Source organism: Pristiophorus japonicus, chromosome 7 (genome assembly GCF_044704955.1).
Source record: "Pristiophorus japonicus isolate sPriJap1 chromosome 7, sPriJap1.hap1, whole genome shotgun sequence".
NCBI classification, from domain to species: Eukaryota; Metazoa; Chordata; class Chondrichthyes; family Pristiophoridae; genus Pristiophorus; species Pristiophorus japonicus.
In genome coordinates, this window is record NC_091983.1 from 100440435 (window position 1) to 100457683 (window position 17249).

The following is a 17249-nucleotide window of genomic DNA, read 5'->3' on the forward strand; positions in this document are numbered from 1 at the left end:
AGGCGATGGTCAGCGCAGGTGGTGGTCAGGGCAGGCGATGGTCAGGGCAGGCGATGGTCAGGGCAAGCGGTGGTCAGGGCAGGCGATGGTCAGGGCAGGTGGTGGTCAGGGCAGGCAATGGTCAGGGAAGGCAGTGGTCAGGGCAGGCGATGGTCAGGACAGGCAGTGGTCAGGGCAGGCGATGGTCAGGGCAGGCGATGGTCAGGGCAGGTGGTGGTCAGGGCAGGCGATGGTCAGGGAAGGCGGTGGTCAGGGCAGGCGGTGGTCAGGGCAGGCAGTGGTCAGGGCAGGCGATGGTTAGGGCAGGCAGTGGTCATGGCAGGCGATGGTCAGGGCAGGCGATGGTCAGGGCAGGCGATGGTCAGGGCAGGCAGTGGTCATGGCAGGCGATGGTCAGGGCAGGCGATGGTCAGGGAAGGCGATGGTCAGGGCAGGCGATGGTCAGGGCAGGCGGTGGTCAGGGCAGGCGATGGTCAGGGCAGGCAGTGGTCAGGGCAGGCAGTGGTCAGGGCAGGCAGTGGTCAGCCGATGGTCAGGGCAGGTGGTGGTCAGGGCAGGCGGTGGTCAGGGCAGGCAGTGGTCAGCCGATGGTCAGGGCAGGTGGTGGTCAGGGCAGGTGATGGTCAGGGCAGGCAGTAGTCAGGGCAGGCGGTGGTCAGGGCAGGTGGTGGTCAGGGCAGGCGATGGTCAGGGCAGGTGGTGGTCAGGGCAGGCAATGGTCAGGGAAGGCAGTGGTCAGGGCAGGCGATGGTCAGGACAGGCAGTGGTCAGGGCAGGCGATGGTCAGGGCAGGCGATGGTCAGGGCAGGTGGTGGTCAGGGCAGGCGATGGTCAGGGAAGGCGGTGGTCAGGGCAGGCGGTGGTCAGGGCAGGCAGTGGTCAGGGCAGGCGATGGTTAGGGCAGGCAGTGGTCAGGGCAGGCGATGGTCAGGGCAGGCGATGGTCAGGGCAGGCGATGGTCAGGGCAGGCAGTGGTCAGGGCAGGCGATGGTCAGGGCAGGCGATGGTCAGGGCAGGCAGTGGTCAGGGCAGGCGATGGTCAGGGCAGGCGATGGTCAGGGCAGGCGGTGGTCAGGGCAGGCGATGGTCAGGGCAGGCAGTGGTCAGGGCAGGCAGTGGTCAGGGCAGGCAGTGGTCAGCCGATGGTCAGGGCAGGTGGTGGTCAGGGCAGGCGGTGGTCAGGGCAGGCAGTGGTCAGCCGATGGTCAGGGCAGGTGGTGGTCAGGGCAGGTGATGGTCAGGGCAGGCAGTGGTCAGGGCAGGTGATGGTCAGGGCAGGCAGTAGTCAGGGCAGGCAGTAGTCAGGGCAGGCGGTGGTCAGGGCAGGTGGTGGTCAGGGCAGGCGATGGTCAGGGCAGGCACTGGTCAGGGCAGGCGATGGTCAGGGCAGGTGATGGTCAGGGCAGGCAGTAGTCAGGGCAGGCGGTGGTCAGGGCAGGTGGTGGTCAGGGCAGGCGATGGTCAGGGCAGGTGATGGTCAGGGCAGGTGGTGGTCAGGGCAGCTGCTGGTCAGGGCAGGTGGTGGTCAGGGCAGGCAGTGGTCAGGGCAGGCGATGGTCAGGGCAGGTAATGGTCAGGGCAGGTGGTGGTCAGGGCAGGCGGTGGTCAGGGCAGGTGGTGGTCAGGGCAGGCGATGGTCAGGGCAGGTGGGCAGGCGATGGTCAGGGCAGGTGGTGGTCAGGGCAGCTGGTGGTCAGGGCAGGTGGTGGTCAGGGCAGGCAGTGGTCAGGGCAGGCGATGGTCAGGGCAGGTGATGGTCAGGGCAGGCAGTAGTCAGGGCAGGCGGTGGTCAGGGCAGGCGGTGGTCAGGGCAGGCGATGGTCAGGGCAGGTGATGGTCAGGGCAGGTGATGGTCAGGGCAGGCGGTGGTCAGGGCAGGTGGTGGTCAGGGCAGGCGATGGTCAGGGCAGGTGATGGTCAGGGCAGGTGGTGGTCAGGGCAGGCGATGGTCAGGGCAGGCAGTGGTTAGGGCAGACGATGGTCAGGGCAGGCAGTGGTTAGGGCAGGCGATGGTCAGGGCAGGCAGTGATTAGGTCAGATGGTGGTCAGGGCAGGCACGGGACCTAATCCATTTTAGTCCTTGGTCTTTATTATAAGGCGATTGGAGAACTGTCAATGCAAAATTCACTCGTCAGTAGGCAACTCGCTGATCTGGAGATAGGAAATTGGGTGGGTAGGGGCAGGGAAGATAAATGTGAAGGGCCTGCAGCAATAGCTTAAAAGGGAGGCGTATAAGTGTCAGGAATAAAAAGAAGCAGCACTTTAGAGCTGCAGGTATCTTGTATGCAGAACCTACAGGAACAAACATATTGAATTTGGAAGCCTTCAAGGCTCAAAATCCATAAGTGAATGCCATAAAAAAGCTAACCATCTGTCCAGCTTTGCCTGACTGAAGCTGATGATCCCTTGAATTATTGCTGAAAATGGCCAGTACTAGACTTATACTGTCTATGTTTGGTGGGCAGGATATTCAGGCTGGCAAAGGCGAAAATGGTGTTGGAGGTCAAAGCTGCATTATTAGCATATATGGATGAGGCTTCTGCCTGTTTCTGAGCAAAGCTGCTTGGATGGAAGTCTGCCCCAAAATCGGGACAGCCCACACAGGGAGGTGTTAGCTGCCACCAGTACTATCATGTTAATCCTACTTCAATCCCGTTTTAAGCACACATGGGTCAGTAGCGACAAGAAATCACCCCCAGAACGTTGTAACTCTACTAACACAAATGGCAGAGTGTAAATCATTTAAAAGGGAATTCGACAAGTATTTGAATAGGAATCTTATGGAAGGATACAGTGAAAAGGCAAGCAGAATTGAAGTAACTTGTTCTAGCTGAGGAGATAGTACAGGTTAAGGGGTTGAATGGCCTCTGTTTTCTGTGATTTTGGCTTTTATGAATGAAATTATTTAAAATACTTCAGGAATATAATTATTGCAACTATATATTGGCAAGACTTAATATATAGGATCAAAGATGTCTTAGAGCGGCTGCAGGGCATTCTGGAGGGGGAGGGTGAACAGCCAGTTGTCGTGGTGCAAATAGGTACCAACGATATAGGTAAAAAATGGGATGAGGTCCTACGGGCTGAATTTAGGGAGCTAGGAGTTAAATTAAAAAGTAGGACCTCAAAGGTAGTAATCTCAGGGTTGCTATAAGTGCCACGTGCTAGTCAGAGTAGAAATAGCAGGATAGTTAAGATGAATACGTGGCTTGAGGAATGGTGCAAGGAGGAGGGATTCAAATTCCTGGGACATTGGATCCGGTTCTGGGGGAGGTGGGACCAGTACAAACTGGACAGTCTGCACCTGGGCAGGACCGGAACCGATGTCTTAGGGGGAGTGTTTGCTAGTACAGTTGGGGAGGGTTTAAACTAATATGGCAGGGGGATGGGAATCTATGCAGGGAGACAGAGGGAAGTAAAATGGGGGCAAAAGCAAAAGGTAGAAAGGAGATAAGGAAAAGTGGAGGACAGAGAAATCAAAGGCAAAAATCAAAAAGGGCCACATTACAACATCATTCTAAAAGGACAAAGAGTGCTAAAAAAAACAAGCCTGAAGGCTCTCTGTCTCAATGCGAGGAGCATTCGTAACAAGGTGGATGAATTAACTGCGCAGACAGCTGGTCACAGATATGATATAATTGGGATTACGGAAACATGGCTCCAGGGTGACCAAGGCTGGGAACTCAACATCCAGGGGTATTCAATATTCAGGAAGGATAGACAGAAAGGAAAAGGAGGTGGGGTAGTATTGCTGGTTAAAGAGGAGATTAACACAATAGTAACGAAGGACATTAGATTGGATGATGTGAAATCTGTATGGGTAGAGCTGCGGAACACCAAAGGGCAGAAAACGCTAGTGGGAGTTGTGTACAGACCACCAAACAGTAGTAATGAGGATCAAACAAGAAATTAGGGATCCACACAATAAAGATACAGCAGTTATCATGGGTGACTTTAATCTACATATAGATTGGGCTAACCAAACTGGTAGCAATACGGTGGAGGAGGATTTCCTGGAGTGTATAAGAGATGGTTTTCTAGAACAATATGTCGAGGAACCAACTAGAGAGCTGGCCATCCTAGACTGGGTGTTGTGTAATGAGAGAGGATTAATTAGCAATCTTGTTGTGCGAGACCCCTTGGGGAAGAGTGACCATAATATGGTAGAATTTTTCATTAAGATGGAGAGTGACACAGTTAATTCAGAGACTAGGGTCCTGAACTTAAAAAAAGGTAATTTCAATGGTATGAGACGTGAATTGGCTAGGATAGACTGGCAAATGATACTTAAAGGGTTGACAGTGGATAGGCAATGGCAGACATTTAAAGATCACATGGATGAACTTCAACAATTGTACATTCCTGTCTGGCGTAAAAATAAAACGGGGAAGGTGGCTCAACCGTGGCTAACAAGGGAAATTAGGGATAGTGTTAAATCCAAGAAAGAGGCATATAAATTGGCCAGAAAAAATAGCAAACCCGAGGACTAGGAGAAATTTAGAATTCAGCAGAGGAGGACAAAGGGTTTAATTAGGAGGGGGAAAATAGAGTATGAGAGTAACCTTGCAGGGAACATAAAAACTGACTGCAAAAGCTTCTATAGATATGTGAAGAGAAAAAGATTAGTGAAGACAAAAGTAGGTCCCTTGCAGTCAGAATCAGGTGAATTTATAATGGGGAACAAAGAAATGGCAGACCAATTGAACAAATACTTTAGTTCTGTCTTCACTAAGGAAGACACAAATAACCTTCCGGAAATACTAGGGGACCGAGGGTCTAGCGAGAAGGAGGAATTAAAGGAAATCCTTATTAGTCAGGAAATTGTGTTCGAAAAATTGATGGGATTGAAGGCCGATAAATCCCCAGGGCCTGATAGTCTGCATCCCAGAGTACTTAAGGAAGTGGCCCTAAAAATAGTGGATGCATTGGTGGTAATTTTCCAACATTCTATAGACTCTGGATCAGTTCCTATGGACTGGAGGGTAGCTAATGTAACCCCACTTTTTAAAAAAGGAGGGGAGAGAAAACAGGGAATTACAGACCGGTTAGCTTTACCTCGGTAGTGGGGAAAATGTTGGAATCAATTATTGAAGATGTAATAGCAGCGCATTTGGAAAGCAGTGACATGATCGGTCCAAGTCAGCATGGATTTATGAAAGGGAAATCATGCTTGACAAATCTCCTAGGATTTTTTGAGGATGTAACTAGTAGATTGGACAAGGGAGAACCAGTGGATTTGGTGTATTTGGACTGTCAAAAGGCTTTAGACAAGGTCCCACACAAGAGATTAGTGTGCAAAATTAAAGCACATGGTATTGGGGGTAATGTATTAACGTGGATAGAGAACTGGTTGGCATACAGGAAGCAAAGAATAGGAATAAACAGGTCCTTTTCAGAATGGCAGGCAGTGACTAGTGCGGTACCGCAAGGTTCAGTGCTGGGACCCCAGCTATTTACAATATACATTAATGATTTAGCCGAAGGAATTGAATGTAATATCTCCAAGTTTGCAGATGACACTAAACTTTCTTTAAATGTTTGCCATTTCTTATCTACCATCATATCTTTTATTCTAATCTCCCAATCTACCTCACCCAATTCACCCCTTATACCTCTGTAATTGGCTTTGTTTAAATTTAAGATCCCAGTTTCGAACTTAACCACATCAATCTGAAAATTAACATTAAATTCTACCATATTATGATCACTCTTCCCCAGAGGATCCTTTATTATAAGATTACTAATTAACCCTGTCTCATTACACAAAAATTTAAAATAGCCTGTTCCTCACTTGGTTCTTCGACATATTGTTCTAGACCACGGTCAGGATTGTCCTCCCAGCAGTGATGATCCAGCAGGGAGAGACTTCTATCTACCCTTCCGTTACTACCAGAATGCCAAACCAGTTGCGACAGTATTGGAATCCCGACCCAGTTTCCTCGGTGCGGTTTCATCCTGTATGCATGTCGGGTTTCCTGTCGGATTCTTCCATTAAGAGGGAGCCCGCCATGGCCTAGTCATGAAATCCCAGCAGTGCTGCAGCACCAGAGAAGGTGACCGGGCAGGTAACAGGGCAGCAGTGCCCTGGAGCTGGGAAGATAGTAGGCCTCAGCAGAGCCCGAAGCTGATAAAAGGTAAGTGGTGTCCAGAACAGAGGGAGAACAGCTAGTAGCAGCCCCCGCTCCAGCAGAGAGCGCCGAGGTCGTTACCACTACTTCCTGGGGCCTACCACCAGCTTCCCCATGGCACCCCCAGAAGCAGAAGTAAGTGGGAGGAATAGGAGGGAAATTGATTGGGGACCCAAGCTGGTCCAGCAGGGAGGGGAAGGAAATCATAGTCGGTGCCATAAAGCCTCACTTTCCATCATCGTCACCCTAGTGCCGTCTGATTTTGGGTAGGATCGTGGAGGAGAATCCTAGCCAAGGAGTGTATGGATTAGGGGACTCACAACAGGAGATAATTGGAAACGGTGGAGTTGGAAAGCGTTTCATGACCCCATGCAAGAATAACATATCCTTTAAAAATAAAAATAAACAAAACAATGTGGTTTGTAAATTGATGTGCAAATGGCTCCCTCTTCTTGTAGGTGATTATGCTAATATTCTAATCTTTGTTTGGATGTGTTGGCCTCTATACGATACCGCAAGGTTCAGTGCTGGGACTCCAGCTATTTAGAATATACATTAATGATTTAGACGAAGGAATTCAATGTAATATTTCCAAGTTTGCAGATGGCACTAAGCTGGGTTGCAGTGTGAGCTGTGAGGAGGATGCTAAGAGGCTGCAGGGTGACTTGGACAGGTTAGGTGAGTGGGCAAATGCATGGCAGACGCAGTATAATGTGGATAAGTGTGAGGTTATTCACTTTGGTGGCAAAAACAGGAAGGCAGAATATTATCTGAATGGTGACAGACTAGGAAAAGGGGAGGTGCAACGAGACCTGGGTGTCATGTTACGTCAGTCATTAAGTTAACATGCAGGTACAGCAGGCGGTGAAGAAGGCAAATGGTATGTTGGCCTTCATAGCGAGAGGATTTGAGTATAGGAGCAGGGAGGTCTTACTGCAATTGTACAGGGCCTTGGTGAGCCCACACCTTGAATAGTGTGTACAGTTTTGGTCTCCTAATCTGAGGAAGGACATTCTTGCTATTCCCGAAGGTTCACCAAACTGATTCCCGGGATGGCAGGACTGACATATGAAGAAAGACTGGATCGACTCGGCTTATATTCACTGGAATTTAGAAAAATGAGAGGGGATCTCATAGAAACATATAAAATTCTGACGGGATTGGACAGGTTAGATGCAGGAAGAATGTTCCCAATGTTGGGGAAGTCCAGAACCAGGGGTCACAGTCTAAGGATAAGAGGTAAGCCATTTAGGAGCGAGATGAGGAGAAACTCCTTCACTCAGAGAATTGTGAACCTGTGGAATTCTCTACCACAGAAAGTTGTTGAGGCCAATTCGTTAGATATATTCAAAAGGGAGTTAGATGTGGCCCTTATAGCTAAAGGGATCAAGGGGTATGGAGAGAAAGTAGGATTGGGGTACTGAAGTTGCATGATCAGCCATGATCATATTGAATGGTGGTGTAGGCTCGAAGGGCCGAATGACCTACTCCTGCACCTATTTTCTATATTTCTATATGTTTCTATGTAATACCCAATAACACTGTAAATTGAATGCTTTTAAATTAACCTTCATCAATCTGAGTCTTGGAAGAGGGCTGGCAAACTTGTTAAGACTGAGATTTTAAAAAGTGAACCAGGACCTTTTGATTCCGAGTTCATCTGTCCATACTATTACAAAGTATATATTAGGACAATTTTCTGTTTGCAAATCTATCCGTATTCCACTGGCTCAAAATTAAACATTTTTTCCCATCATAATTTAAATAGTTTCTACTAAATCAAGTCATGTGCAATTGTAAATCTGATGCTTGTCCAATCATGAAAAGCTTAGGGTGCAGAGTTCAGAAGCGCATGAATTTGTACCAGAACCAGCACACACCAGTAGAGCAGTCACAAATCTGTTTCAACATCACACAATTGAACACAGATACTTGATGTCGCTTATACATGTATAGTTGTTTACTGGTAGTGGATGTAAATCAGTAACAGAATAAATGCAGTCACTATATTTACAGAGTTTACAGCTTTTCAGCCTCTTTTCTGCCAATCCCGGATTTCAAGAAAAGAGGAAAATATAATAAATTAATGCAAGTAGCACACAAATCACAACTTCTCTGTATCAAGCTGCATCAGGGAAAGCTAAATATCAAAAACAAATTCAGTTTGGGACAATGTCTCTGCATGTAAATTTATTTAGCTCGTACCTATCTGAAAACTCCAGAATGTGTAACAGTATAGCTTCTCCAATGCCTCATTCTTTCCTGAACTCAATTGTGGGAAACAATCTCACAGGCTCCAGATTCCCTCTTGTACCCCACTTAACTGGTGACACCTGAACTGTAAATGCAGTGGATGACTACAGGTTATTTGACCATGCAGGGCATCATAGCCTAGTGCAGTTCAATCCTGTTCATGTGGCATAAACGCACACAGATTTTCCAGCAGGATTCACTTAATAGTGATCAACAGCAGGAAACCTGGATGATTATTCCCATCCTTACATCAGGACCAATATCGCACCCTCACCATCCCATCAGAGATTTTGGTTCAAATCTTCTACCTTCCTGTTTTGCATAGCTCAGCAGCACACTAAGGCCGATGGGCTGTTGTGGATATTGGACATTTACCTCCTCAACCTCTCAAACGTGGATAATAAATAAACATCTCAGCTTTCTCGGGTAACTGGCCTTTCAAAGTGTGTGCTACAATCGTGGGTGCAATCATGGGAAGGGGCAAGAGTGTATCACCTACATTATTTTTGAATGGACTATGTTTCGCTTTTCCTATGCTCCAAAACCCAGAATAGCCGCTGATGCTCCCCGGCCTCAACAATCATGTGGTTGTGCCTCTCATTGTAACAAGCGCACCCTATCAAAATCAAATCAACTGTGTACTAATCCCGGGATACGGGTGTTCTAATCCCGGGATACAGGATGTTCTAATCCCGGGATACAGGGTGTTCTAATGCTGGGATACGGGGTGTACTAATCCTGGGATACGGGGTGTTCTAATCCCGAGATACGGGGTGTACTAATCCCGGGATACGGGGTGTTCTAATGCTGGGATATGGGGTGTTCTAATCCCAGGATACGGAGGAAAGAAACTGGTTATCTGTTGTTTAGTATTTTATACACATATTTTAAATAAAAGGAATATTAGGAACATTAGGCAATTTAAAGTTATGTTAAAATCTGTTTGATCTATATTCTAATGGTTGATGGTGTCCATATACTATCATTGCAATAACAGACTGACAAAAAAGGGTAAATTCTTTGTGGTTAGCCCCCCAATGGCGCAGATAAGAAAAAACACGCAGATTCCGAAGGGGAATAACAGTTTAAGCACATGTCCGCCAATCTCTTTCGCTATAAATGCTGTAAAATTGGACACGATTTTTTTTTAAGGCAGGTACAAAAGCAAATTTAAAAAATCCACCCACTTTTTTCTGACACTTGGGCATTTGTTTTTCTGACCAAATAAATGGAGTGAGATCTAAAGGTACATGGAAAGCACTGGGACAGCTCTGCTCACCTGTATTTACTGAGACTGGGACGGATGAATCATCACACGCTGCCGGTCAGTGCTGCTCCCGTTGTACATGCTGTAGGTTTCTGCACCGGGAGCAGTGGCCTGTGTCCACCATCTACCTGCACTCATCAGTGTGTTTTTCTGAATGCAAGTCCCTCGCCCTGGGAAAAGACTGGGATTTCTGCGTCAGGACCGTTGCCAGGCGACCGCAAAAGGTATGTTGCAGCCAGTTGTTTGTGTGTATGGTGCAGACTCCTATCTGTCCCGCCTCTGCTCTCTGCCACTGACAAGGGATGCAGCACCATCTAGCTGGGTCCTAGCGCCTCCAGGATCATATTCTCTGAGACAACCACCACAAGGAGCGCTTTCCACAACAGGCTTTTACCCTCACTTCTCAAATGAAGAATTAAGGTTCTTAATTTTAATGTCTCGGTGATAGCTGATGGATATTTACATTTTTCCTAATCAAATTTTATTAATTTAGCTCCCAAAATTTACAACTATAATTTTCTGAAATCCTTAGGGCTAGATTTTGCACTTTTTTTGCATGCTTAACGCCCACTTAACGTCCATTTTACCGCTGAAATGAGGCATAACGCCCAGATATCGCCCATTTAGCCACAAAATGGAAACTGATGGGCATTTTCGGACACTTATCACTGAACATTACTTTCCCCATGTGCCGGGAAAAAAATAATACCGCCCGCCCACTTTTTTGGGGCGGAATCATCAGAATGGGCGAAATCAACACCCATAATATCGGCCAGTGTTAGTTTCCGCACGGAATTAATGCCGAGATTCATTAATACCACCCGGCCGCTTTTTATTATCGTAAAGATCACATTTGCCAAAACTAACGCCCAGGAGATCGCCCAGTGTCACTTTCATCACCTCGCACACATATCGCCAACAATATTGCTCGCCCAAAAAAACACCCGGAAAAACTGGAACTGTTCTGAACTAAACCCAGCGGTGTGGCTGCCATTTTTAAAATCACAGGTCGCTTCATTCAAAAGGCTGTTTCCACTTAAGGGGAGTTTGGATTGACTCTGGAGTTCTTCTCAGGTGAAGTGACCATCTCAACAGACATATTTTCAGACTCTGGACTATTGGGGGTTTACTGTAGGTGTATTTTAGTGAGGAAATTATTGCTTCTGATCAATCACTATTATACTTTCATTGTAATGGGACCAGCATTTCTCAGCCTGCAGCGATTAATACGCAGATGCTGCAGAGTGCAGATGGCTCAATGTGTGATGCACATCATTATGTCCCCAATTTAAGATGTGTAAGAATGAGGAGGAGGGCCAGACCATACACACCCCGCACGTACAGGGAAAAGAGGTCTTACCTCGACGTGTCTGAGCACATCTGCCTTTAGAGACTGCGCTTCCACAAGGGGGTGATCAATGAAATATGTGAGCTCATCAGGCCACATATGCAGCCTGCCATCAGGACATCAGTGTCGGTCGAGGTCAAGGTCACCGTGGCATTGTCTATCTACGTGTCCGGTTCCTTTCAGGCCTCCACGGTCGAGATTTCACCTCTGTGTCACCATGCCACCCATCGCTGCATTAGGCAGGTCACGGAGGCCCTGTACGTGCAAAGGGTGGACTTTATCAACTCCCCATGAACACGGAGGCTCAGACTGACAGAGCTGGAGCATTCTACCACATTGCTAATTTCCCCAGTGTGCAGGGAGCAATACAGTGCACTCATATTGCCATGCAGGCACCTTATCAGGACCCAGAGCTTTATCTTAACAGAAAAGGATTTCACTCCCTGAAAGTCCAACTAGTTGTCGACCACAACCAGATCCTAATGGCAATGAATGCCAAATATCCGGGCAGCTTCGATGAGGCTCACATCCTGCGTGAGAGCGCTGTCTCTGACATGTTTAAGCGTCAGTCACAAGAACAATGCTGGATGCTTGGTGATAACCGATATGGCCTAGCAACCTGGCTGATGACCCCCCTGCGTGACACCCACACCGAGGCCGAGAAACGATACAACCAGAGCCACAGAGACACACGCAATGTGGGCCAGAAAACAATAACTGTGCTTAAGCAGTGCTTCAGATGTGAGGACCACTCAGGAGGGGACCTACAATACAACCCTGAGCAAGTAGGTAAATTCGTGGTTGTCATGTTTGTAACCTTCACAGAACTGTAACCTTTATGCAACAACACTGTATACTGTATACACCTGAGAAATGCACACCTTGACCACAGGGGGTGAAGTTGTGGGAGACACTCCTCACCTGGTCATCCAGGTATATAAAGGGAGGTCCCACGCAGGGTCATCACTTCTTGGTCCTGTGAATAAAGGTACAGGTCACAGAGTGACCTTGTCTCCAGTATGTGCCTCGTGTTGATTTGCTGTAGTGTGTAAGGACACAACATTTGGCGACGAGAAACGGGAATCAACGACTCAAGAGAATGGCCACTGGTAGCACGGAGGAACGGTACTGTGTTGGTGAGGACTGGGACAATTTTGTTGAGAGACTCCAGCAGAGTTTTGTCACGAAGGACTGGCTGGGAGTGACAGCGGCTGACAAGTGAAGGCCGCATCTACTGACCAGCTGTGGGCCTAAGACGTACGCGCTGATGAAAGACCTGCTCGCACCCGAGAAGCCAGTGGACAAGACCTTCGAGGAGCTCAGCAAACTGATCAGTGAGCACCTCAAACCAGCGAGTAGTATACACATGGCCTGCCACCGATTCTATACCCACCGACGTTGGGAAGGGCAGAGCATACCGGACTTCGTTGCGGACATTCGCCACTTGGCCTGCCTCTGTAAGTTCACAGACGCTTGCAGGGGGGCGATGTTACGGGATTTCTTCATTGAGGGTATTGGTCATGCTGAGATTTTTAGGAAGCTAATTGAGACCAAGGACTTGATCTTGGAAGCAGCTTGATGGCTCAAACCTTCATGGCAGGGGAGGAGGAAACCAAGATCATATACGCATGCAACTCTGCTCCCAACATGGCGATGGGGCAGGGAGTTAACATGGTAAACACGACTCAGAACCCCGCAGGCAGGCAAGGGCAATTCGACACCAAGCAGGCAGTAACAGACTATAGGGTGGGTCCTCAACAAAAACAATGGCAGGTTGAACAGACATTTACACCATCACAAGGGACAATACATCCCGGGATGGGACCACTGACACCCACAAACAGAGTGCTCAAGAGTAATCAAAGAGACAATCAGAGAGGAATGCCTGGCAACAGCTCTTTTGTTCACAACAATCTCAGCTCATGCTGGAGGTGCAGGGGCAAACATGCTGAGAAGACCTGCCGGTTTCAACAATCCATCTGCAGAAATTGTAACTTGAGTGGACATTTAGCCAGGATGTGCAGGAAGCCCGCAGTGAGGCTGGTTTACGAAGTGGATGAACTACAAGAGGGGTCTGCAAGGCAGGGGTATGCCTGGGACACAGCAATGGATGCTGAATTTCAGCGGGTCCAGGTGGCAAACATCCACAGCTCATGCACAAAAACGCCACCTATGATGATGAGAATACTGTTAAACGGCATCCCGGTACGCATGGAGCTGGACACAGGAGCCAGCCAGTCACTTATGAGTGCTCAACAATTCGAGAAACTGTGGCCACTCAGAGCTAGCAGACCCAAACTAGAACGCATTGACACGCAACTACGGATGTACACCAAAGAGATCATCCCAGTGCTAGGCAGTGCAATGTTGGTGGTCACACATAATGGATCTCAGAACCAGCTGCCACTCTGGATTGTCCCGGGAAATGGTCCCGCGCTTTTGGGGAGGAGCTGGCTAGCCGAGATGAACTGGAAATGGGGGATGTGCACGCCATTTCATCTGTGGAGCGAAGTTCATGCTCACAGGTCCTACAAAAGTTCGAGTCATTATTTCAACCTGGCATCAAGACTTTCAAAGGCACCAAAGTAAGGATACGCATCACCCCGGACGCCACACCAGTGCACCACAAAGTCAGAGCTGTGCCGTATGTGATGTGGGAGAAAATTGAGAGTGAGTTGGACAGGTTGCTAAGAGAGGGCATAATTTCGCCCGTTGAATTCAGTGACTGGGCAAGCCCCATCATTCCTGTTCTAAAAACGGATGGCTCGGTCAGGATCTGTGGCGACTGCAAGGCCACTATCAACTGAGTGTCCCTTCAGGACCAATACCCGCTTTCGAGAGCGGAGGATCTTTTTGCCATGCTGGCAGGCGGCAAGCTGTTCACCAAGTTGGACCTCATTTCGGCCTACATGACCCAGGAACTGGCCGAAGAATCCAAGCTACTGACCACAATCACCACGCACAAGGGGCTATTTGTCTACAACAGATGTCCGTTTAGCATTCGTTCAACAGCCGCTATTTTTCAGAGGAACATGGAAAGCCTGCTCAAATCCATCCCCGGAACAATCGTATTTCAGGACGACATCCTTATCACGGGTCGAGACACCGAGGAACACCTCCACAACCTGGAGGAGGTGCTACGCCAACTGGACCGGGTAGGCCTGCGACTAAAGAAGTCCAAGTGTGTGTTTTTGGCCCCAGAGGCCGAGTTTTTGGGCAGGAGGGTTGCTGCAGACGGGATCCGGCCCACCGAATCCAAAACGGAGGCGATCCGTTGCGTGTCCAGGCCCGGCAACACATCGGAGTTGCGTTAATTTCTGGGACTATTGAATTATTTTGGGAACTTTCTATCGAACGTAAGTACATGGCTGGACTGCTACACGTGCTCCTGCGTAAGGGTTGCGATTGGTTTTGGGGCGACTGTCAGGAACGGGCTTTCAATCGGACGCGGAACCTGTTTTGTTCTAATAAGTTATTGACCCTGTACGACCCCTGTAAGAAATTGGTTTTGACAAGCGATGCATCATCCTATGGGGTTGGGTGCGTGTTGCAGCAGAGTAATGATGAGGGCCAACTCCAACCTGTGGCTTATGCCTCCAGGTCACTCTCCCAAGCAGAAAGGGGATATGGGATGGTTGAAAAGGAAGCACTCGCATGTGTCTATGGGGTGAAAAAGATGCACCAGTACCTTTTTGGCAGAAGGTTCGAATTAGAAACGGACTACAAGCCGTTAACATCCCTGTTGTCCGACAGCAAAGCTGTCAATGCCAATGCGTCAGCTCGCATACAGCGATGGGCTCTCACGCTGGTTGCATATGACTACACCATACGGTACCGGCCAGGCACCGAAAATTGCGCTGACGTGCTCAGCAGGCTTCCACTGGCCACCACTGAGGGGGCAGCGGAGCAAAGCACTGAGATGGTCATGGCTGTCGATGCCTTTGACAGCGCAGGCTCCCCCATCACAGCCCACTAGATCAAAACCTGGACAAACAGAGATCACCTCCTATCTCTGATTAAGAAATGTGTCCTGACTGGGGATTGGGCGCCCGCACACGAAGCATGCCCTGAAGAGGTCAGACCATTTCACAGACGGATGGATGAGCTCTCCATCCAAGCCGACTGCCTACTATGGGGCAGCCGGATAGTCATGCCCCAGAGGGGTAGGGAAGCATTCATCAGGGAACTCCACAGCGAGCACCCAGGTATTGTGCTTATGAAGGCCATTGTCCAGTCACATGTATGGTGGCATGGAATTGATGCAGACCTGGAGCACTGTGTTCGCAGGTGCACGATGTGTGCCCAGCTGGGCAATGCCCCCAGGGAGGCCCCACTCAGCCCGTGGCCCTGGCCCACCAAGCCATGGTCACGTATTCACGTAGACTACGCAGGCCCGTTCATGGGAAAAATGTTCCTCATTGTTGTTGATGGGTACTTGAAACGGATCGAGTGCATCATATTGAATTCGTGCACGACATCCACCACAGTGGAGAGTCTGCGTGCGGTCTTTGCGACCCACGGCTTGCCGGACATCCTAGTTAGCGACAACGGCCCGTGTTTCACTAGCTATGAATTCCGGGAGATCATGTCGGGTAATGGCATCAAACATGTCAGGACAGCGCCGTTCAAGCCGACTTCCAATGGCCAGGCGGAACGTGCGGTCCAAATCATAAAGCACAGCATGCTCCGGATTCAAGGACCCTCCCTTCAATACCGTCTATCGCGCCTCCTGCTGGCCTACAGGTCCCGACCGCACTCACTCACGGGGGTCCTGCCAGCGGAACTACTCATGAAACGCACAGTAAAAACACGGCTGTCCCTCATTCATCCAGTCTTGTCAGACATTGTTGAGGGCAAGCGCCAGTACCAAAATGAGTGCCACAACCGTAACTCAAAGGGGAGATGGATAGAAATCGATGACCCTGTATTTGTTCTTAATCACGCTGTGGGGCCCAAGTGGCTCGAGGGTACTGTAATTGGTAAAGAAGGGAATAGGGTCATAGTGGTCAGACTAAACAATGGGCAGATATGCCGCAAGCATCTGGACCAAGTAAAAAGAAGGTTCAGCATGGACACTGAGGAACCTGAGGAAAATCATGAGATGTTGCCCACACCACTACCAGTGAATGAGCAACAAGAACCGTCAGCAGCATGCACAGTCCCTGCGGTCAGCCCGGACAAGCCGGAATCACCACAGGTGACAAAGACGCATGCCAAGGCTCAACAACCAGAGCCCCAACTGCGGCACTCCACGAGAGAGCGCAGACCACCTGAAAGACTCAATCTTTAATCCAAAGACGTTGGGGGGAGGTGATGTCATGTTTGTAACCTTCACATAACTGTAACCTTTATGCAGCAACACTGTACACTGTATACACCTGAGAAATGCACACCTTGACCACAGGGGGTGAACTTGTGGGAGACACTCCTCACCTGGTCATCAGGTATATAAAGGGAGGTCCCACGCAGAGTCATCACTTCTTGGTCCTGTGAATAAAGGTACATGTCACAGAGTGACCTTGTCTCCAGTATGTGCCTCGTGTTGATTTGCTGTAGTGTGTAAGGACACAACAGTGGTCGTGTGCTCCATGCTGCACAACCTGGCTATCAGAAGGGGACAATAATTGCCAGAAGGGATTGATGCTCCACCTCAGGGGAGAGAGGAAGAGGATGATGAGGGGCTGGACACTGACCTAGGGCCAGACAATCAGGCTGGCTATGCAACCATGCCCACGATCCCGTCCAGACCGCAGGAAAGTGCCCGTGGTGGCTACATAGCTGCAAGACTCTTGCGTAAGGAGCTGATATCTGAACGATTTGCCTGAAAGAACATTGCTGTGAGTGACAACGCTGACACACTGCTGTGTGTGCAGCTCAGACATCAATGGTGCCCATCAACTTGGTGCCAGTTAATGTTTACGTTGATTGAAGTTAAGTTTTATTTAACCCTTTCATGTTAAGGAATCACCAGTGTGTAACAGTCCAGCTATCTGAGACAATGCGCAACAAGGTTATGTTCAATAAAAAACATTTTATTCCAACATTGGTTTGAAATCATAAGTATCACGGGCAAAAATACCCAACCCCCGCCCACACCCCACTTTTTCCACCATTGACATCAATCAAATGTTCAACATGTCCAGCAACACAGAATACAAAGGCAAAGCAGGAGGGTGGTCCCCAGCCCCCAAACATTACAACAAATTGCATACACCCAGATGGAGATATAACACAGCCAGCACCTGTGGACATG

The 17249-nt window shown here is 48.9% G+C and overlaps 1 protein-coding gene across 2 annotated transcripts in view; it reads right to left on the bottom strand.

Annotated features, from left to right (window-relative positions):
- Positions 1-9912, bottom strand: part of LOC139266817 (protein FAM167A-like) — a 31621-nt gene extending 21709 nt beyond the window's left edge. For both annotated transcript variants that reach the window (XM_070884421.1, XM_070884422.1), the window contains exon 1: positions 9661-9912. The gene's annotated coding sequence lies outside the window, so the exon portion shown is untranslated. The remainder of the gene's footprint in view (positions 1-9660) is intronic.
- Between the last annotated feature and the right edge of the window lie 7337 nt (positions 9913-17249).